Source organism: Dermacentor silvarum, chromosome 7, assembly GCF_013339745.2.
Source record: "Dermacentor silvarum isolate Dsil-2018 chromosome 7, BIME_Dsil_1.4, whole genome shotgun sequence".
NCBI lineage: Eukaryota > Metazoa > Arthropoda > Arachnida > Ixodida > Ixodidae > Dermacentor > Dermacentor silvarum.
Window position 1 is genome coordinate 138,581,503 of NC_051160.1, and position 23,568 is coordinate 138,605,070.

Below are 23,568 nucleotides of genomic sequence, written 5' to 3' on the forward strand. Positions count from 1 at the left end.
CTTGTCTATTTGTCGTAATAAGGCATCGTGGCGCATGCTGTCGAAGGCCTTCTTCAGGTCCAGCCCAGGGATGGCTCTCGTCGAGCGCCCCCATATTGTCTATGAGGTGGTGTTTTAGTTGCAGAAGGGCGTCTTGCGTGGAGAGATGTCTTCTGAACCCAATCATGGAGTGTGGAAATAATTCGTTCTCCTCGAGGTAATCTGTGAGTCTATTCAGAAACGCGTGCTCCATCAACTTGCCCACGCAGGACGTGAGGGAGATGTGGCGCAGGTTCTCCAGCTGTAATTTCTTGCCGGGTTTCGGTATCAGTATGATCTTTGCTTCTTTCGATTGCTGGGGTACCTTGCCGTGCCCCCAACACTCGTTATTGTATTTTGTGAGTTTCTCAATTGATCCGTAATCGAGACTGCGTAGTGCCCTATTGGATATTCGATCGGGGCCAGGGGCCGACTTAGTGTGGAGTTTGACGAAGGCCGCCTGGATTTCGGCAACGGAGAATTCCACGTCTAGGGTGGCGTTGCTTTCTCCCGTGTAGTCCGGATGTATTAGGGGGGGGGGTTGAGATATGTAAAGGAGTTCCGCATCCCGTAAGAATTGTGTTCCGTTCCCCTGTAAGCGTGTATGATTTTGTATATGCCTTGCATGTGTATGGTCTTTGTGTTGGCGGGAACTATCAGGTACCGCAGCATCTGCCACGTGCCACGCGTGGAGGAGGAGGAAACAACTTTATTTTGTTAATTTGCTTAGTGAGGGGTGGCTACCAGGTGGTGCCTTACAGCCACCTCCTCAGCTCTTTTGATGGCCCGAAGTTGAACCTCCAGGTTCGGGTTCATGAGTATCGCTTCCCACGCTTCAGGCGAGAGAGCGGCCAGGAGATCTGGTTGGGGGAGATCTTCTCTGCAGCCCCAGAGAATATTATTTAAGGAGGCTATGGACCCACATAATGAGCAGTGTGGGTGTGTCAAGTCAGGGTAAAAGTGTACGTATATTTGTGGGCAGGGAAAGGAGTGCGTTTGGAGTCGGCGCCAGGTGACTTCTTGTCCCTTGGTGAGCTTGGGATGAGGTGGGGGTTTTGTCCGTCTTGTGAAGGCGATAGTATTGGGCAATTTCGTGGTATGTGGTCAGTGGCTCGCTGACCAGGTCCCCTGGGTCAGAGACGAGAGCCACCGCTCGGCTGACGAATCCTCGAGCACACTGGTGGGCCGCCTCGTTCCCCGGGTTCCCTGCGTGAGCCGGCACCCATATCAATTCAATTGGGGTGGGTTCTTCTTCACTATCTTGTTGTTTAGGGGAGAGTAGGGGATGCAATAGTCGTAGTGTGGCTGGGGCCACGATTCCACGTGCAAAGTTGGATGCGGCGGTCTTTGAGTCGCTGATTATAGTTGTAAATCCGGCTGCTGCAGCGAGGGCAATGGCCGCCTCTTCTGCCTCCGCCGAGTTGAGGGCACGCACAGAACAGGCCGTCCGTATTGGTGTTGCTCGGGGAGTAATTGGCTGTTGTTATTGTTGTTGATTATCTTGGGGAGGCTAATTAGGCTAATTTCGTACGTGTTATGTGGCAAGCAATATTGAGCAGCGTCAACGTATGCTGCTTCGGAGTTGGACCCGTGGTTTTGTGCAGGGCTTGAGCTCTCGCTTTTCGTCTGCCGTCGTGATGACCTGCCAGCATGTTCTTTGGCAGTGGCTTGATGATGAACCTCTTTCTGATGTTGGGGGCAACGGTGGCAGGATCGTTGTGCGTTGGAGACACTCTGTGCCCGATGCGGTCCAGGATCCAACCAGGATCTGGACAGAGAAGGTCAGAGCCGTGTGGAGATAAGAGACGGTGCGGCCGAGCGACTATTACAGTTAGTAATAGTCGGGCCACATTTTCCAACGCACGCTACACATGCAATGCTGCCCGGATCGGCAGTGCAGCGCTACAGGTGTGTCCCTCCTTGTAGTCGGTGAATGTGCGCCATGCGGTGTGCTTCTAGAAGTTCTTCCACGGTATTGTGCAACCCCAGGCTTAGGAGGTGCTCGGTAGGGATGGTACGGATGAGCCCCAGCGCAGATTTGTACACTTTGCGAATGAGGCGGTCCAGTTTTGCTTTTTCAGTTTGGCGTAGATGTAGGTAGGGAAGGGCGTAGGTGAGCCTTGAGATGACAAAGGAGTGGATGATTTGGAGTATCTGCTTCTCCTTCATACGTGGTGAGTTGACTGTCCATCTCCGCGCATTTCTCTTCCCATTGTTGTTGTTGCAGGGTAAACGCGTGCTTTTCTATTTCTTTGTTGGGCTGCGCTATCCGTTTACGCAGTCTCCTATTATGTCTCTGTTGTTTCCATCGGCGCTGCAGGCTCCCCACATGTTCAGTAACCGGGAGTCTATTGTATCGAGCCTAGCTTTTGACGAGATCGTTTGCGTCACGCGCTCGATGTCCCGCCGCAGTTGGTCGGTCCATTGGTCTATGTCTTTGATGTCTGCCACCTGTTGCTTGTCACGATGTTTGCGTAGTTGATTCCAGTTGGGAATCTTCATTTGGCGACCGGCATTCTGTTCCTGCGGGCCGTCTTCTGCTCTTATGGAAATGATGTAGTGATCGCTTCCCAAGTCTTGCATGGTGTTTGTCCAAGTGACTTGGCGTATGTTGCATGTAAAAGTAATGTCCGGCGTCGTGTCGGTGCTGACGCTGTTTCCCTGCCTTTTTGGTGCCGTGGGTGTTGGTGTTACTGTCAAAAATCGGTTCTATTCCGAGAAACATTGCACGGTGAAGGGGAATGTGTTGTCTGTATGCAGGGGCAAAATACTTTTATTGCGATAGCAATTATATGGACACTTCAACCGGATTTCTGCCGCCGCCGTTGCCGTGAGGTTCCGATAGATAAAATCGCCGCGCGCCGTATGCCCGAGCGGAAGCGTGCGGGGACGCGCGCTATCACGGAGAGCGAACGCACTCAATCTCCCACGCGCAAGCAAGGAAGTGGGAAGCCAGCGCCGCAGAAAGCGGGGGGGAGGGGGGCGGAGGCGCACTTCTACTCTGCCAACAACCGCGCTCGTCGCTCGCCCGCACCGTCTCTTATCTCCACACGGCTCTGACCTTTCTATGCGCTGTGCATTCGCCGCTCAGTTTCCGTTGCAGCGATAGACCGCACGTACCTTCGCCCGCTGCGGCGTATGCGCTTGCTGCCAGCGTTTTGACAGTCGTTGTCTGCGGTCATTCAGTGTGATCTATTCATGTTTGTTTGTGCGCGCTCACACCACGCTTGTTCATTCAGTTAGGAATAGTCGGTCCACATTTTCCAACGCACGCTACACATGCAATGCTGCCCGGATCGGCAGTGCAGCGCTACAGGTGTGTCCCTTCGCACGCGCTGCCCACGGGAAGCGCTTCTCATCAACACCACCGTTTCACACGCGCCTTCTCGTGGTCATCGAGTCTCTCTTCATGTCGGTCTACTTACGCCGCAGCACACCTGCTTACTTAATCAGCTCATGTTTACTACAATTCATATTGCTACCAAAGACGCTCACCTTACTTCGTATGACAGTGCTGTGTTGCTATCGCATTCATTGCTTCGCCCTTAGGGCGAAACTGTGACATTTTTTCCTCTGATCTTTTAATTCCCGGCACTCTAACCAGATGTGAAGGACCGTCAGCGCCTCGCCACATCTGTCACAGACAGAAGGTGGTCAGCAGGTAGGAGTGCCACATGTGTGCCCTATCCTAAGACGACCGAAAATAACCTCAGTGTGTCGTACTTTCGTTACAGGTGGCCAATTTCCCAAGTTTGGCTTAATAACATGTAATTTATGATGGGTTCCGGCGTCCCATGTGTGTTGTCAATACCTCCTAAGTTTCTTCCGTAAGAAAGGTTTCAAGTCTGTGGCAGTGACTGCTACGGCAGAATTGCTCGGATGTTTAGTGGATGTAGCATTATGGTGGGCAAGCGTATTACCCTCGATGTTTCAGTGTCCAGGAACCCAGCATATGATGACATGCTGGTCAGACATATATGTTGTGCACATGATTGAATAAAGATGATTGAGTAAAGGATTCTTCCATTTATAGTATGTCACTAGGGATCTTACCACGACTCTGTAGATATAACGGCTTTTTGTACCTTTGTTTTCTTAAAATGCTGGACAGCTGACATTAGTGCATAGGCCTCTGTAGTGAAAATACTTGTTTCCGGGAGCAGGACATTCGACTCCGAAAACGATATTCGAACGGCTGCATAAGACACACCAGTATGAGACTAAGATGCGTCAGTGTAAATTTCTGGGCACGAATATTTTGCCTGAAGTTTGAGAAAATGCATACGAATATGTGCTTCTTGAGCGTGTTTTGTAACATCTACAAACGACGTGTCACATTCTATGACGTGCCAGTGCCACGGCGGCAACAGCTTCGCTGGAGCAATTAAATGATGATCGAGGAGTGGGACGCCCATTTCTTTGTTGAGCTCCCTTACACGCAGTGAAAAGGGGTGTCTCGCGGGAGGTCGGTTCTGGAAAGGTACTGCACATGATGTATCGTTTACGGTCGAATGTAAAGGATGTGCACAGTTTGAATGCACTTTTATAAAATATGTTAAACTGCAGTAGGATCTCTGCAGATGCGGAGACCACCAATTAGATTACGTAGAGGCTTGGTATCGGATTTGTCCGGTCGCGAGGCGAATGCCTAAATGGTGAACTGGGTTCAGTATTTTCAAGGCACTTGGTGTAGCCGACTGATAAACTATGGAGCCGTATTCTAAGCGCGCACATAGGAGGCTGTTGTGCAAGGTCATAAGGCACTTCTTGTCACTGCCCCAGCTTTTGTGGGACAGAACTTTTAGTAGGTTCATAGTTTTTAGGCATTTTCTTTAGATGTATTTTATGTGGGGGATGAACGTTAGCCTGGAGTTTAGCATTGCACCCAAGAATTTGTGCTCGCTCGTCACCAGTAGACGTTCCCTATTGAGTTCTATGATTGGTTATGGAACCAAGCCCCTCTTCTTCGAGAAAAGAACGCGTGCACTTTTTGTAGCATTTATTCTAAATACATTTTCATCCGCCCATTTAGAAATCTTGTTGAGACCGATCTGGACTTGCCGTTGGCAAATAGATGGCAAGGTTACAAGGCTTAAAAACCTATCTGGAAGTCGTCTACGTAAACTGAGTAACACAATGTATGCGGTATTGTTGAGCACAATGATTTCATTTTCACAATGAATAGCAAGCAGCTAAGCTCACCACCTTGAGAAACGCCGGTCTCCTGGATGAACAGCCTAGACAGAGCAGTGCCAACTCTCACACGGAATGTGCGTTTAGACAGGTAGCTCTCGAATATTTAACATGTTTCCGCGGATACCCATCGAAGAAAGATCCTGTAAAATTCCATACCACCAGTTAGTGTCGTAGGCTTTTTCCAAGTATAAAAATACTGACAAGAAGAATTGTTTGTGTATAAACGCATCTGTTATATTTGAGTTTATGCGGATAAGGTGATCTGTCGTTGACCTATCTTCCCTGAAACCGCACTGGTACGGATCTAGTAATTTGTTCTTTTTTCTAAATAGTGAATTAGGCGCCGGTTTATCATATTGTTACGGATGATCGATGTTTATTCACAGGTGAAGACTAGGATGGATGAGAGGTCACCACGATGTCGCCACCAAAATGTAGCCGTGGCTGCTGCTGAGTTCTTCGTTCTCCTCCTCTTCTATCTCCTCTTTGCCACGTTACAATCCCCCTTTCGCAGACGAAGCCCACTGGGAGATTCACTGTTCTTCGGCGGGGTAGTAGCGCTTAAGGCGGGCAACATGAGCCAGCTGGGCTTTCTTGGAACGCCTATCTGTAGACAAAACCCGTGCAAACACGTAAGTAAGGTCGTTCAGGCGATCTAAAACAACGTACGGGCCCACGTAGTGTGACAAGAACTTGCTGCACAAACCACGCTGGCGTTGTGGGGTCCATAGCAGCACTAGGTCACCTTTTTCAAAATAAATGGCTTGATGGGATCTATCGTACCGATCCTTCGAGCGGTTTTGCGATGCCAATGTGCGGACGCGGGCTATTCGTCGGGCTTCCTCGGCGAGGCAAAGTGTCTTGGCGACGGAATCCTCAGCGTCCAGAGAAAACGGCAGAATCGTGTCGAGGAAGCTACGCGGCGATCGAGCATAAAGCAGATAGAAAGGGCTGTAATTCGTTGTCTCATGCTTCGCAGTGTTGTAGGCGTATGTTATGAATGGAAACACATCATCCCAGTTCTTGTGATTAGAGGACACATACATAGATAGCATTTTCGTCAAAGTTCGATTGGTGCGTTCAACAAGACCGTTGGTTTGCGGACGGTACGGAGTCGAGTGACGAAATTGTGTTCCACATAGCCGAAGCAGCTCTTCAACAGCGTCGGCCACGAATTGACGACCGCGATCACTTATGATCACGCAAGGTGGGCCATGGCGTAGGACGACATAATGCAACAAGAAAGCAGCGACGCAAACAGCAGTAGATGACGGCACTGCTGCGGTCTCTGTGTAGCGTGTAAGGTGGTCTACACAAACGATGATCCAGCGATTGTTATTCGATGACCGTGGGAATGGGACCAGGAGGTCCACGCCAACTTGCTCAAAAGGTGCGTGAGGGGGAATCAACGGCTGCAGAAGACCTTGTGGGGCGGTTGAAGGTCGTTTCCGCCGTTGGCATTGGTCACAACTAGCCACATAATGCTTTGTTGTTTGACGCATGTGAGGCCAGTAAAATCGCTCTTGTACACGCTGTAGCGTACGGGCGAATCCAAGATGACCTGATGTCGGGTCATCATGCATGGCATGTAGCACAGCACTACGGAGACTCTCCGGGACTACAAGAAGAAAGCGGGCGCCACTTGCAGAGTGGTTGGTTTTATATAACAAGCTGTCACGTGTGTAAAAACCACCACTGGCTTTCGAATTCAGGGCCATCACAAAAAGAGGTTCCAGATTAACGTCGTTGCGTTGATCCTCCTGGAAGATGGTCGCGTCCGGAAATTCAGGTGCAATAGCGGCCAGACAGTCATCGAAAGTGTCTTCTTCAGAATTTGCCGTTGGCAGTGGTAAGCGGGAAAGACCGTCGGTGTCAGCATGCCGGCGGCCGCTTCTGTATTTCTCGACAAAGTCGTACTCTTGTAGTCGCAAGGCCCACCGTGCTAGACGACGAGACGGATCCCGAAGGCTGACCAACCAGCATAATGAATGGTGATCAGTGACTATGCTGAATGGGCGACCATAGATGTAACAGCGAAACTTCTGAACAGCAAAAACAGCTGCAAAGCATTCCTGCTCAGTGACTGTGTAGTTTCGCTCAGCATTGCTTAAGCACCGACTGGCATAGGCAACAACGTGTTCGGCGTCGTTTCGCCGTTGAACAAGTACCGCTCCAATGCCTATTCCGCTGGCGTCAGTATGAACTTCGGTAGGGGAACACGGATCAAAATGACGCAGGATGGGGTCTGACGTAAGCAAGAATTTAAGTTGACGGAACGATGACTCACATTCTGGTGTCCAGTCGAAGGATACATCCTTTTGCAACAGACGCGTCAACGGGTGCACAACGTCGGCGAATTTTGGGACAAAACGACGGAAATAAGAACAGAGTCCCAGGAAACTGCGCAGTTCCCGCGCTGACTGCGGAGGCTGGAAGGCACTGACTACTTCAATCTTGCGGGGGTCAGGTCTGACTCCATCTTTGTCGACTAGATGACCGAGAACCAAAGTCTGTCGCTCCCCATACCTACACTTTCCAGAGTTAAGAATCAAATCTGCTTTCTCCATGCATTTCAGAACCAGGCTAAGGCGCTCGTTATGCTCCTCAAAAGTGCGGCCGAAAATAACAACATCATCCAGGTAGCAAAGACATATTTCCCACTTTAGACCGCGGAGAATTGTGTCCATGAATCTCTCGAACGTTGCGGGCGCATTGCAGAGCCCGAACGGCATAACGTTAAATTCGAATAAACCGTCCGGCGTAACAAAGGCGGTCTTCGCTTTGTCGACGAGATCCACAGGTATCTGCCAATAGCCGGAACGCAGATCGAGGGACGAAAAGTAGGAGGCAGAATGTAGGTAGTCTATTACGTCATCAATTCGCGGGAGTGGGTACACATCCTTCTTGGTAATTGCTTTTAGTCGCCTATAATCAACACAAGATCTCCACGAGCCATCTTTTTTCTTTAGCAGGATGACAGGTGCGGCCCACGGGCTTGATGATTCTTGAATCACATTTTTCCTCAGCATCTCTTCTACCTGGTCCGCAATAATTTTGCGCTCTGATGAGGACACTCAGTAGGGCTTTTGTCGAAGAGGATGTGCCGATCCTGTGTCAATGCGATGACGAGCACGCGAGGATGGGATAGTTTGTACGGTGCTCATCTTGCGAGAAGTCGAACACGGAAGCATACTGGGCTAGCAGTTGTACTAAGGTGTCCCGTTCACGTGAAGACAAAGACTTGCTGACCATGCGTAGAATTTTCTGCTCGTAAGGCCAAGTGGCTCGTCCATCAGTGGAATCATCGTCCCTGACGATCATCGATGAACAGCACATGACGTCGTCGAAGACAGCAATCTTCATGTGTTCGGGAACACGCACAGGGACGGCAGAACAATTTAACGTCCATAAAACGGCTACCATTGTTCACAGATACAATACTATTGGGTACCAGTACGTTCTTCTTCCCACAAGAGTCGCCAAAGGGTTGTACCACGGCGTCAAATGAAGTGTCTGTACAAGATGCCATGACGGATACCGGTGCTAAAGACCACGGAGGCAGCGTCACTCCCTCAGCAACGGCAAACGTTTTTTGTCCAGCGGGTTGTTGATTCACGAGGTCTGATAATGACGGATCCTTACAAGCATCGACCCCAGGTTTTCCGCTATTTATCGAAAGCTCGCCGGCACCACAATTGACTGAAGCCCCGCAGGTTTGCAGAAAGTCTATCCCTAATATAACGTCGTGCGTGCAGCGTTCCAAAATCACAAACTCTGTTAAATAACACTTGTCCGCCAATAACACATTCACAGCACAAACACCAAGGGGACGCAATATTTCACCGCTTCCTCCGCGGAATTTAGCATGCGTGTCGAGGGAAAACATCACTTTGCGTCGAAGCCGGTTCTTGAAAGAAAGGCTCATAACAGATCTCACAGCCCCGGTGTCCACCAATGCCATTGTACATATTCCATCAATTATCACTTCCACTTTGTTTCTCAGCATTGTAACCGGTGGAGGTATCAGTGTCGTGTCGAGTCTGGCGACCTCACCTCCATCGGCCGCGCAGTCTAGTTTCCCGACGGCGGTGGTGAGAATGAACGTCGCCTCGTTGAAGGAGAGCGACGTTGACGTGAAGAAGGTGGAGTGAGACTGCGGTCTGAAACGGGCGAGTCGCTGCGGTGATTCCGTCGAGGACTGTTCATTTGGAAGGTCGTCGACGAAGTAAAGGAGCGTGGAGGCCAGGAATTGTCGACGTTAGGACGTTCAGTGCCATAGGACGTTGGCTGCGACTCGTACCACCTCGGCGCCCAACGACGCTGACGACAGAATCGAGAGATGTGTCCTGTGACACCGCAGGTATAACACACGGGAGGCTCGCGGCTAACGTTCGGGTAGGATGGGTATGTCCGTGGCTCCGAGTAGGCCGTTGCTGAGCAACGCGCATATCCCTCAGCACGCCCGTTGCCGGTTTCCCGGTGGTGGTTCTGTTGCGTTCTCATTGGCCTTCTCGAGCGGTACTCCTCGACAGTCGTTGCAGCGATGGAAAGGGGAGCTGGTGGAGGATTGTACAGATGTTGACTATCACGGACCTCATTGTTCAATTCCGTGCAACGACGTAGCTCCTCTCTAACAATCTGTCGAATGGTCGTCGCGATATCGACTGATGGGATGTCGTCTTCAATGCTTGCAACAGTTGTGACTTTTGCTAGCCGGCCAAACTTCGGGATTATGCGGCGCAGTTTGAGAGGCTCAAAGGTACGGCAATGACGTATTACGTCGGTGACTGAGCCAAGGTTCTCTTTACCAATGAGGAAGTTGTAAACGTCCTCCGCGATTCCCTTCAACAAATGGCCAACTTTGTCCTCCTCTGACATACGAGGATTGGCCGTCCTGCATAGCTTGAGCACGTTTTCGATGTAGGTCGTGCACGTCTCGCCCGGAACTCGAGCTCTTTGAAGGAGCGTTTGCTCGGCCTGCTTCTTCTTTGCGATTGAATCACCGAAACGCTCCTTGATTTCGGACGTGAAACGATCCCACGTTGTCAGAGTTTCTTCGTGATTATCGAACCACACGAGCGTCGTGTCCAACAGAAAGAAGACTACGTTGGAGAGTCGCGTTACGCTGTCCCAACGATAGTGCTTGCTCACCCGTTCGTAGTGGTTAAGCCATTCTTCGACGTCCTCGCGGGGCTTCCCTTTGAATGTCAGAGGCTCTACCAGATGTTGGCGCTGCCACGGACTAGCCATCGTTTGGGTCGAAGATGCCGCTGGTTCCGTGCGAGTGTTGGCTTCGGTGTGGGAACTCTTAAACACCGGAAGTAATGCGGGCAATCCAGCGATTCGGCGGCTTCGACGCAGATCAGGAGGTTGGGCAACCGTGTTGGCCGTGTTGCGTGGTGGTCGGGTGTACCCAGCACGTTCCACCAAAAACTGTTACGGATGATCGATGTTTATTCACAGGTGAAGACTAGGATGGATGAGAGGTCGCCATGATGTCGCCACCGAAATGTAGCCGTGGCTGCTGCTGAGTTCTTCGTTCTCCTCCTCTTCTATCTCTTTGCCACGTTACAAAATTTTCAAAAAGTTTGCACAGGCAATTAGTGCTGTTGGTCTGTACCTACTCGCCAAGGAAGGTTCTTTTCCCTCCTTAAGGATGGGAATTATAATGGTTTCCCTCCAAGAAGACGGAACGTACCTTGCTTCTCGTATTGCATTAAACAGTGAGAGGAGCGTGATTAGAGTTTCAGAGTGTATATGTTTGATCATTTCATATGAGATGCGATCAGGTCCTGGCGCAGACTGATTACAGGAAATCAGTGCAGCCATACTGAAAGATCTGTTGTACCCCGCTGTGGGGCTGCATTTGCGTTCGGGTGGCTTTCATTCCATTAGCTCTTTGTGTCTTAAGAATGTTTGTGAGTAGTGTGCAGAACTAGACACAAGTTCAAAGTGGGCCCCAAGAGAATTCGCTTGATCTTCTATGCTGTTCACTTGGTTATTTACTAACGGCTTCGAGTGTGTCTGCCGTTCTTTTATCTTCCTCACCCTGTCCTAAGCTTTTTTATCATCTGTATTTGATTTAATGCCTGTTAGGTACTTCTACCAGCTTTCTCATTTCGCCTGTCGGCATGTTTTCCTTCCCTAAGACTTAATGTGCTTGAAGTTAATCAATTTTTTTAGTTGGAGACTCTCGTAAAATACCCAAGCTTTGTATTGATTTTCACGCGCCTCCCTACATTCCTCATTCCACCAGGGAACGCGTCGCTTATTAGAAGATCCATTTGTTTGCGGGATGGACTTAAATGAAGCATCAATAATGAATGATGTGAAGTACGCCACTGCGTCATCAATGCTGGATGCTGCCATGTCATCTTGCTTCAAACGTATACATTTGAGAAAACTTTCCCAGTTGATTAAGTCGAGTTTCCATATGGGTATATGTGGAATATATTCTACCTGTTTTGTGAGGTTCAGGACTATTGGGAAGTGATCACTTCCGTAATGATTTTTGATCGTCCTCCAGTCTAAATATGGCATCATAGCTGCGGAGGATATGGTTAAGTCTATAAATGAATAAGAGTGATGCGTGGTACTATAGAAGGTGGGATCCTTATTGAAGACAACCGCACTAGAACGTAAAAGAAGGTTTTCAATTACACGGCCTGTTGCATCGCAGCGCGGATCACCCCAGAGAGTGCTATAGCATTCACGTCTCCTGTCAATATGTATGGCTCGGGGAGCTGATCTATTAGTTTCTCAAACTCTCTAAGCTCCAGACGAAAATCAGGTCAGACATAGAGAGAGAATATGGTCACAAGCCTGTCAAACAGTATAGCTTTAATGATTACTGCCTCTAAATTTCTTTGTAGACGCAGTTGCTGGCAAGCAACAGACCTCTGTCCTATAATTGTCACACCACCAGATGCGGCCAGGCCATCCTCGCAGTCTTTTCGGAATATGGAATATTGTTTCATAAAACATGTATGGGTGGATTTTAGATCTGTTTCCTGTACGCAGAATAACCGTGGTTGAAATTCGTATAGGAGTTCTTTGATGTCGTCTAAATTATGCATAAGCCCTCTGGTATTCCACTGGATTATTTGGGTATCCATTTTCCTAAGAAATAAAGAAAGCTATCTGCGTACGAGGAAATTCTGCGAACAAGAAAATTCTTGAAAATTGAAAATTGAAAATTGAACAAGAAAGTTTATGACGCTTTTCCTGGAGCAGTCACTCGAACCGCTTTTACTTTTTTTGAGCGGTGAAGTGAGCCGCGTTGCCCCTTCGTCGCTGAGAACACCGAGGAGCATTGTGTAGTTATTGTCCATTGCCTCGGAAGAGGCACTGGATGCCCGCCTTTGCAGGCTTTGCGACCTTGCTAGAGGCCTCGCCACGCGTGGAGAGGCTCCCGGAACCGACAGCCCAGAGGTTTAAGGGCCCTGTTTGGAGGGGGGCGGAGTAGATTTACCCACTGCCGCCAAGGGGACAGATGGCACAACTGCCGGCTCACTGTGCGTGGACCGAAGGGGTGCCTGAGGCTGCTGCGGCGCTGCCCCTTTACGCGCCACACCAGCGCATCTTGTGCCTTTCAGGAATGGCATGCGTTTCCGTGCTTCCCCGAATGAAATGTTTTCTTTTACTTTCAGTGCAATGACGTCTTTTTCCGTTTTCCAAGACGGGCACGAGCGCGAGTACGCGGCATGCCCGCCATCACAATTACCAAACTGGAGTGCATTTTCGCAGTTTTCGGAAGAGTGGTCCTTTGATTCACACTTGGGACATGTGAGCTGGCCTCGGCATGTTTGTGAACCGTGACCATACCTATGGCAGTTGAAACATCGTCGGGGGTTAGGAATATACGGGCGTACTCGGATCTTTGTGTAGCCTGTCACGACCGTTTCGGGAAGAATGCTGGATCCAAAAGTTAATACTATGTGCTTACAGTGTTTCCTTGTTGTCACGTTTAATCTCAATTCACTGAACGTTGAGGGCATTCTCGTCCTTCCAGCCCTCGAGCAGTTCGGCGTCGCTCCACTCAAGCAAGTCATCCTCCGATACCACCCCTTGGACGGTATTCATCGAATGAGGTACAGTCACAATGATGGGGACGTCGCCAAAAATGTTCAGGATAGATAGTTTTTCATACTGAATCGTGTCTCGGACTTCAATAAGCAGATCACCGCTTGCCATTTTTGTAATTTTATAGCCTGACCCTAGTGTTTCTCCTAGGCACTTCGCAACATAGGAACGGGGACAGCTTTCTTACTGGTTTTCCTGACATGTCGCTGTGTATAACATTGAAGCACGGAAACGTTTCCTTACTCTGCACAAGTTTGCTTCGGTGCGCCCCCTCTTCAAGGAACTATCAGGTGCCAATGGAGGGAAATGCGTAGCCATAAAATTCGGTCTGCGTTCGGCATCAGTGGCAGCCACCCACCACCGAGTCCAACAAGGGGACGCTACAAGACGTATGAAAAAAATAAACTTGCAAGCTTACACCGCCGCTATAACCCAATGTGATACATTCCAAGGTTGGGTAGAACACACAAGGTTAACCCAGGCCACCAGGAAACAGGAACGGAAGTCATGGAAGAGAGGAGGTGACAGGAAAGTGAGAAAGAGGAAAGGAAAGCGAAAAGATCAAAGAGGGGGATAGGAAAAGGCGACTGCCGATTTCCCCCTGGTGGGCCAGTCCGGAGGTGCTGTCTACGTGAAGCGGAGGCCAAACAGGTGTGTTGCCTCCGTCGAGCGTCCATAATGGTCCCAACACCCGGCATCGGCTCAACCCTCAGGATTCTCTTTTCCCTGGACGCGGCTAAGCCGCGCGCGGCTTCACGCGGGAGGCTGCAACCCTCGTGTGCTCGGGTACGTGGTGTCGCAACACACCAAACGCTTGCTCACGCAGACGCCCCTGCGGGCAAAGCCACCTCCCTGAGACACAGGAGAAAGGGTGAGTAATCGATGCTTAACCACGCATACGCGCGATCCGCGCAATGAAAACGCTGCACACCCCGTCGGGTGTGACGACGCCCTATCATGACCCGCCGGTACTCAGCGCTCCACAACCCCGCGTCCGCCATGCGAGTCGAACATGTTTCATCCAGGTGCGGACCAGCACACTTTGTACATCGTGCTCTCTAGGGGTCCGATTTGTGTGGGCAGGCACGTTTGGTGTGGCCATAAGTTGAAGAGAACGTGCAGGTCAGTATATGAAGATCCTGCCCCACAACGACGGATGTCCACCCAATCATTATCCTGCCACGGGCGATGAGGGAGCGGAAAGTGGCCGCGTCAACCTCGAGCACGCGTGTAAAATTGTCTAATCTTTCCCGTAATGACACACGTATTTTACACGAGGCGGGATTTAACTGAATAGTCGGGTTCCGAGCGTTGATAGCGCCAATCGCGGTGCACGGATTGTGTTACGCTCAACCGCAGTCTTAAGGCTGTGAAGAGACTGGCTGTCATTCGAAAACACTGTTATTCCGTGTCTTGTGCGTCGCATGGTAACATCACCAATCCTCTCATTGACAAGGTCTACACAATCTTTGAGAAGCGCCGTGACATGACGCGCAGGTGCGGAGGATGGCACGAGCAGCGTTAAACACATTATAAAAGCGTGCTCTCGCCTGGAATCGCCGTCATGTCGAGGCGGAACAGGCAAGTCCGAGTCGGTGTGGACCATCACTGGGAGCCAGCACTGTAGCCTGCTGGATCATCGACGATGAGAGTGGCAGGCCAGGTTGCACTGCTTCCGCATATACGCCCTGGCCGAGCAAGGAATTTGCGCAACGGCCGCCGACGAACCACCGGCCGGGCGCCGCGCCTGCCGGAGCTGGTCGCGCAGCTCGTCAACGCGGCCAGACTGGTGCGCGACGGTCGCGCGCACGTCGGAGCATTCCTGTACAATCTCCAACAACCACGTGATTATCGGGATCTGTGGCTGTTCGGAACCTTACAAGACGGGTCAAAGAGGAGGCCAGTTATTCGCTTTTGTCGATCTACAATTCGGGTGCGTGGAGGTAGTTATCAGCTGATCGGAACCTGGCTGCGGAGTGGAGACCGAAGTTAACGGGCGGCGGCGAACTGCGGGTAATTTCACTGGGCAGTAACAGGTCGGCATACAGTGGGGACATCCCTATCAGTAAGCGGGTCGCGCTCCCCTCCGGGCAACTAAGCTTAATGCCGTCTCCATCGGCCGAAAAGGCAGAATCGGTCAAACCATCCGAGCGGGGAGACTTGCTCCCATCAGGGGAGTCCCGCCCGGACGTCCTGTTGGGCCCTTGGCTTAGGCACGGGTGCACGCGAAGGCAATGACCATTCCCATCAGCTGAGCGTCAGCCCGCGGAAAACTACGGTGCAAAATGATGTAGAAAACCCCAATTTCAAGTCGAATCGTGCCCCGACAAGTTAAAAAAGAACCCCGATACAAAATTTGGCTGGCCGAATGGAAAAAAACCTCACCTTTTGGAAGAAAGAGCCGATGCAGCCGAAGAGCCTAAAGGGGCCAGTCGCACGGCAATTTTGCGTGTATGCGCGGGCTTCTTTCACGCTCGGGAAAAGCTTTATGTCCCTGAGTGAAATTTAATAGGTCAATGAATCACCTTCAACGGAGCTGCAGCATCGTCCGCTTCACTGCAGTTGCAAGGTCGTGCAGTTAGCCAAGCTTTTTTTTTCTGCAAAATCTGCGCGACAATACGCCTATTTTTGTGGCTTCAGGCACTCTATGACAAATACTATAGACTACATCTAGTTCCCTGCACTTCATTTTAACGCGATAGCGTTTAGGGCCCCGTGTCGCAGAAAATCCGGCGTCGCAACCGGCGTGTGATCGCGGGTAGTGGAGAAAATCATCCAACCTCATCAACCGCGCAGGCCCTCCACGTGGTGCAAGTTGAATTTCTCATAGTGAAATCCGTCAGAAAAATGATAAAGTACTACTTCGCCATTCGGCGTCGGATTCGCCGTCGGATTGTTTACCAATCGGCGTCGGATTGTAATTTGAATGTACTAAAAAACCTAATTCTGCTGCGAGGAAACTCAAACATTTCTACCAGACCTGCGCGCGCCGGGCAATAGCAAACAATTAATAAATTTAAAAATGTTCTAGGGCCTACATTTTAATATACGACCACTTATATTGCCCCTGGAGAAACGCCTTTCCAGCAATGCATTTCAATTTAAAAGTGAATCCGACTTGCAGGGAATCGGGGTAAGCTTGGTCTTTGTAATCTCGCTTTGCCCACGTTCAGTCTTGCAGTGAATGAAGCCTACTTGCTGTATGCGAGCCATGCGATGCGAACAGGTCCCGATAACGCTATCGCGTACTACTGTTAAAGGCGAAGCTTAAGCGTTCACCATGATTTTTTTTAAGATGAGTATCATATTTGTGCCGCGTGCTACCACTATACATCGTGCTTCTCTTCCGCCAGTCTAGGGTAGAAAACCGTCTGGTTGACCTTTCTTCTGTTTGCTTTCTCTCTCTCTTTACCCTGCTTTGTCATCTCGACCATCGTGTGCACTTGGCATATGACGATGGATAGAAGTACAATAAATTGATTTTCTATGTTGCGCATGTTGCACGCAGTCCCAGGGAAAGCTCTAGCTCATACGCGTTTACGTAAGGCTGACACGAAGCAAGTACGCGCCACATTTCACACCGACAACGTACACGCTCACCAACATAACCAGTTAGTCGGCCAGTGTAGTGTGCACGAGATAAAAGCATTACATTTTACTACGCGTGAGCAGCCAGTTACAGGCGCTTTCTTATTTTCTCCCTCGTAGTCAATAGAAAACACAAAAAATCCGAGGACACCCAAGCACTTATGAGTTGTGAATGCGAAAGCATTAATCTCCAATTGAACGCCGCTGAGCCACCCTTCGAGTTTTGCACTGCGAGTAATGTTTTCGAGTTTTGCTGCGGGGTATGTTATCGAGTTCTGCGATTAAATTGGTGCTCGTTACTTCTTTAGTTTCTACGTTAGCATGTTGGCTGCAGACCGGAATTATTTGGACGATATTGCTGATAAATCAATTGCACTTATTTTCACACAGTGCGTTCGCTAATTTCTGTGGGAAGAGTCGACGATGGTGGATTTCGCTGCCTGCCTCTTCCTTCGTTTTGCTCCGTCCTTCCGCTGCCTTAATTCGTCTGCAGTGTGCTGGTGAGGGCGGCCACGTTTCGCTACTGCCGAGGTTGCGGCCGCCGGCGAAGTAGATGCTTCAGCCTCCCTTGCGGTACGTGCTGCCCGAGCCAGCACGCAGCAGCAGCCTATGATGCCAACGCCGCATGCCACGGACGTCTTGCGCAACGAGAACGAGGAAGCAGACCAAGGCCGGCAGGCGCGCGCAGCAGCTAAGCCCCATGGGAGTGAGCGAGCTACGTCACGGCAATGCCCTCTCCCCTCACGCAACACCTGGCGAGCTCGTGACGTGGCGCCGCAGCCAGTGGGAATTTAGGTGCTAGAGACGCCGGCTTTTTCGCTCAATGGGCCATTTGATGCTTTCGCATCCAAAAATCAAGTGAGGAATTTTCACGTGCACAGCCCTGTTTATGTGCACGCTAGTCATATGCTTCTTTCTCTTTTCGCGGTCACGAGTACTCAATTGCGGCTCAATCATGTGTATGAAAAACACAGGGCACAAACACCATCAAGTTCTGTGCAGTGTTGTTTATTTGCCGTAACGTAAGAATCGTTGCGACAGTTAGAAAGTCGACACGCGCACCCGCAAACTTTCTCCTAACCTTCATTTTGTATCTGAAACGGACTTTTGGTCACGGGGCGATCTCCATCGGCTTTCTGTTCGAAAAGCGAGACCAGCAGACCCAAAATATATATCGCCAAAAGATCATAAACAGCACGGTTATGCTTTTATCGCAGGCCCGCAGCGCGGGATGGCATGGCGCACACTATCGCCTAGTTCACGACAACAAAACGAATACCCAACCCAGCAAGCTTCCTGGGCACGAAGTCTTTTACATTTTAAGCCACTATCCCATAGTGTCATTTCTCAGGTGCCCCGCAGGAACCCTGTGTGCACAGCTAATGCACTCCACATAAACACAAACGCATTGTGTCTTCGTGAACATTGATAGCAGGGCTCTTGCATGCGCAGCTTCCTCTTTCGCAGGTTGTTGGTCCAGCCAACGATCGCACAGTGCTGCACGGACGAATAACCTTTGTACATCCCGCTCAGCAGATGCGGCAAGGACACATCTAAAAGCGCAACATGCGAACACGTACCGCAAAGTGCAACCATTTTCCCCCGTCGCCTGCAGCCGTCACCAGAAGGCAGCACATGGTGTCGAGGGTGGCGGAGCGGCTGACACGCGCTATTAAGCTATAAAAAATATGGCCTCTAGAAGCTCTTTTCTTCGCCCTAATTGTTTAACCTCCATCGCAGATCCACTGCTCGCACGCTCGTAAACTGGGCAGCTGCGCTCGGCCTAAGTTTCTCTGAACTGCAACAACCTTGCCTCAAACTGGGGCTGTTCTAGGCCTAATCTTCCCTGAACGGCACCACTACTCCAAGCGCGGTTGTTCTGATAGGCGTAAGCTTTCCTAAATAGCAAAATCGGCTCAAATAATGAATTATAGGGCTGCCGAATGCGGTTCGCGCATTTCAATGCCGGAAGCATGTTTCGATTCGTTTGAGCCGACGTTATTATGAAAAAGTGCAGGCATGGTGGTTGAATAGCGCTGCCGCTGTAATGCTTCTGCTCAGAGGTCAGATCGCACGGTGACCGGTCGAAGGGAGTTTGTAAGACAGGCACGAAAAATCTCGTCATACTGCGACAAATGGCGATCGTGCCAATTCTGGCTTCGAATGACAAGCTTGTATTTCAAGTGATGCAATCTATCGGCTAGTTGGCCGACAGTTAGTGTAGGCATCCTGTCCGCATCGAGGACACGTCGGTGCAGTGTTTTACGAAGCTTTTGAGAACGCGACAACGTACGACACAACACGTATTAACGCACGTAACCGTTCTCGACATATCTCACGTGGACACACTTGTGGTTTTCGCATCTCAATGCGCCGCTACTGCGGACAGAACAAGGGATGATCAAGCTCTGACCTTTATGCGAGGTGCATTCGCCGCTCAGTTTCCGTTGAAGCGATAGACCGCACGTACCTTCGCCCGCTGCTGCGGCGTATGCGCTTGCTGCCAGCGTTTTGACAGTCGTTGTCTGCAGTCATTCAGTGTGATCTATTCATGTTTGTTTGTGCGCGCTCACACCACGCTTGTTCAATCAGTTCGTAATAGTCGGGCCACATTTTCCAACGCACGCTACACATGCAATGCTGCCCGGGTCGGCAGTGCAGCGCTACAGGGGTGTCCCTTCGCACGCGCTGCCCACGGGAAGCGCTTCTCATCAACACCACCGTTTAACACGCGCCTTCTCGTGGTCATCGAGTCTCTCTTCATGTCGGTCTACTTACGCCGCAGCACACCTGCTTACTTAATCAGCTCATGTTTACTACAATTCATATTGCTACCAAAGCCGCTCACCTTACTTCGTATGACATTGCTGTGTTGCTATCGCATTCATTGCTTCGCCCTTAGGGCGAAACTGTGACATTTTTTTCCCGGTTGGTTCGACAGATACGAGGGACGGTTCGGGCACACTTTCGGCACCGCACCCTCGGCAAGTATTCACTTGTCTCGTGGCACCTCAACCGTCTGTTCATTGATAATATTGTTACGGAAGGATAGGAGGAAAGAAAAGAAGAAGAAGATCGAGAGACACTGGCTGCTGCGTGTTGTTGCTGGTCAGCCATCTTGACTACACTAACCCTACTTGTGTATATATTGTAAATACATCCAGTCTATACTCCCAACATACCCGTAACGTATTGGTGGAGGTGCGGGGTACCAAGGCTGGAAACGGAGCTCCGCAGTGGACGTCGCATCACCGTTCCCACCATGACTGACGGTGAGCACGCGGGTTCAACGTAGTTGCCGCCTCCAACGTCAACGTCACCGCCGCCAGCTACGTCGCCGTCCCCATCGATTGTGGTTGTACAAGCCAAGGATCCCGGAACTTTCTGTGGGACCGATCGCACCGACGTTGAAGAGTGGCTTGCCATGTACGAACGCGTGAGTGGAGTCAACAGGTGGGACCCTACGCTTATGCTAGCTAACGTGTTGTTGTACCTAAGAGGCACGGCCAAGGTGTGGTACGAAAACCACGAAGAGGAGCTGACCAGCTGGCACCAATGCAAAGAGAAGCTAAAAGAGTTTTTTGGGCAACCAGCCGGCCGTAAGATTGCCGCAAAGCAGGAACTCGCCTCCCGTGCTCAATCCCCCACAGAGTCCTATGTTTTGTATATCCAGGACGTGCTGGCGCTTTGTCGTAAAGCCGATCTCGACATGACTGAAGCTGAGAAGGTCGGGTACGTGCTGAAGGGAATCGCTGACGACGCCTTTAATCTGCTCATGTGCAAAGGCTGTTCTTCAGTTGATACAATCCTCAAAGAGTGCCGACAATTCGAGCAGGCCAAAAGCCGCCGCGTCCTGCAACCATTCGCCAGACTCCCCAATACTGCCGCAACGTCGACGTGTGAAGATCAGCCCACCCAGCAGCATGCATCGCCATCAGAGGACATGGTGCGAATCGTTCGACGTGAACTGGAAGCGATGGCGCCCGCAGCTTTTTGTTCGCGTCGCCCTGACGCTACCCCTCTTTCAGTTCCTCTAGTTCAAGCCATCGTTCGCCAGGAACTTGAAAGCATTGGTTTACGTTCTGTCTGTGCTGTCGCCAACCCCAGAGCCAACGAACCCCCTTCTACTCTGTTTGATCCACCGCGACGCTTCTCTCCGCGTTATCGCAACCCGACTGAATGGAGAACTGCGAACGACCAGCCGATATGTTTCAACTGTCGCCGTATTGGTCATGTCGCCCGATACTGTCGCAACTCGTGGCCCTCAGCACCTCGCACGCCCACCAACCTGAACCGTTTTGATGGAAATTCCCGCCGTGTTTCGCCCTCTGCCGAGTCTAACAGTGCCGATAACTCTGCCAGGAACACGTGGTATAGTCGCTCACCATCGCCTCGCGGACACCAGTCTCATTCAGCACAAATACGTCGCCCATCTTCCCGTTCGCCGCAGCCACGTCGCCTTTCGTCCCCTGTGGCTTTCGACAGCGTTCCTTCGGAAAACTAAGAACTGCAGCCTTCGGAGGTGGTGCTGCATTGACAACTACTGCAGCAAATCCTCTGTCTGTGCCCACAAAGCGAAGTCTAATTGACGTCAAAGTAGACGGCGTAGCTGTCCAAGCACTCGTCGACACTGGAGCCCACATATATGTGATGAGTGCGAGCCTGCGTAGACGTTTAAAGCAGGTCCTCACCCCAGCAGCTGCACAAGTGCTTCGTGTGGCCGACGGTGGCATGCTGGTTGTTCTCGGAATGTGTACTTTACGTTTAAGTATAGCCGGCCGCCCTACTTCTGTTCTCTTAGCTGTGATCGACAACTGCCCTCACGACGTTATCCTTGGGTTGGACTTTTTATCCAACCATTATGCTCTCATCGACTGCGCAACCGGTGTCCTTCAGTTGGAACTGCCTCAACTCGCCGATGCTCTAAGCACCGCGCCGCCACAGCGCCTGTCACAGCGTCTGTCACCCGAGGCAGTCACTTACGTCGCTCTGACCGCACAGCCACAGATTCCTGACGGTGAATATGTGCTTCGCACCATCGTCGACGTGCTTTTGAACCGAAAGGTTGCTCATCCGCATACCCTGATCACGGTTACGAATAATGACGACGTTCTCCCGCTTCTGAACTTCAGCCTGTGCCCTCAAGTGCTTCCGGCCGGCATGTTCTTGGCCAGCGTTTCTAGTACGTCCGAATTTGACATTGAGAGTATGGATGCCGAGAGTGGATTATTAGCACCAATTGCAGCTCACAGCTCTGGTTCTTTCATGGTTGACTTCGCCAAAATGATTGCACCTGACCTCACCTCTGCTCAGGCCAAGGACCTCCGCCTCCTGCTCGAATGTTACAGCGACATCTTTGATTTCGGCGACCGCCCTTTCGGCCAAACATCTGTTGTTCACCACCGTATCAACACCGGAGACATGAATCCTATCCGTCGCGTCCCTATCGTGTATCACATGCTGAACGTAGAGTACTCCAATCAGAAGTTGACAAAATGCTTCAAAAAGGGGTCATCGAACCATCAGCCAGTCCTTGGGCTTCGCCAGTCGTCCTTGTGAAGAAAAAGGATGGTACCTGGCGTTTTTGTGTCGACTATCGCCATCTAAACAAGATCACGCGCAAGGACGTCTAGCCATTACCACGCACCGATGACGCCTTGGACTGCTTGCACGGAGCTAGATACTTCTTGTCCATTGATCTTCGATCCGGCTACTGGTAGATTTCTGTTGATGAAATGGACCGCGAGAAGACTGCCTTCATAACACCTGATGGTTTATATCAGTTCAAAGTAATGCCCTTTGGCCTATGCAATGCTCCTGCGACATTTGAACGAATGATGGACTCTCTTCTGCGAGGCTACAAATGGACCACCTATCTTTGCTATCTTGACGACGTTATTGTTTTTTCTCCCACGTTCACCAGCCACCTTACGCGACTCGCTGCAATTCTTGCGGTCTTCCGAAAAGCCGGCCTTCAGCTGAACTCCACGAAATGTCAATTCGGGCGCCGTCAGATTACCGTGTTGGGACATCTCGTTAACGCAACCGGTGTGCAACCAGATCCGGATAAAGTTCGTGCCGTTCGCAGTTTCCCTGTGCCTCGTTCTGCTTCTGACGTGCGCTGCTTCGTCGGCCTGTGTTCTTACTTTCGACGTTTCGTCAAAAACTTCGCCGACGTTGCTTGCCCTTTGACAGATCTAAAGAAGAACACGCCTTTCTGATGGAGTCCGGAGCAGGCTCACGCGTTCGCCGCTCTCATCGGCTTTCTGACCACCCCTCCCATACTTGCCCATTTTGATCCATCTGCACCGACCGAAGTCCACACTGACGCCAGCGGCCACGGCATCGGTGCTGTTCTCGCCCAGCAGCAGAATGGTACCGAGTGCGTGATAGCTTACGCCAGCCGCCTGCTGTCACCTTCTGAGAGGAATTACTCCATCACCGAGCGTGCGTGCTTGGCTTTAGTGTGGGCTGTCGCCAAGTTCCGGCCATATGTGTACGGCCGCACGTTTTCGGTCATTACAGACCACCATGCCCTCTGCTGGCTGTCTTCCCTCCGGGACCCGACAGGACGGCTTGGTCTCTGGGCTTTGTGGCTCCAGAAATTTTCTGTTATTGTCTTCTACAAGTCTGGACGTCTGCACAACGACGCTGACTGCCTCTCTCGTCATTCCGTGGATCCTC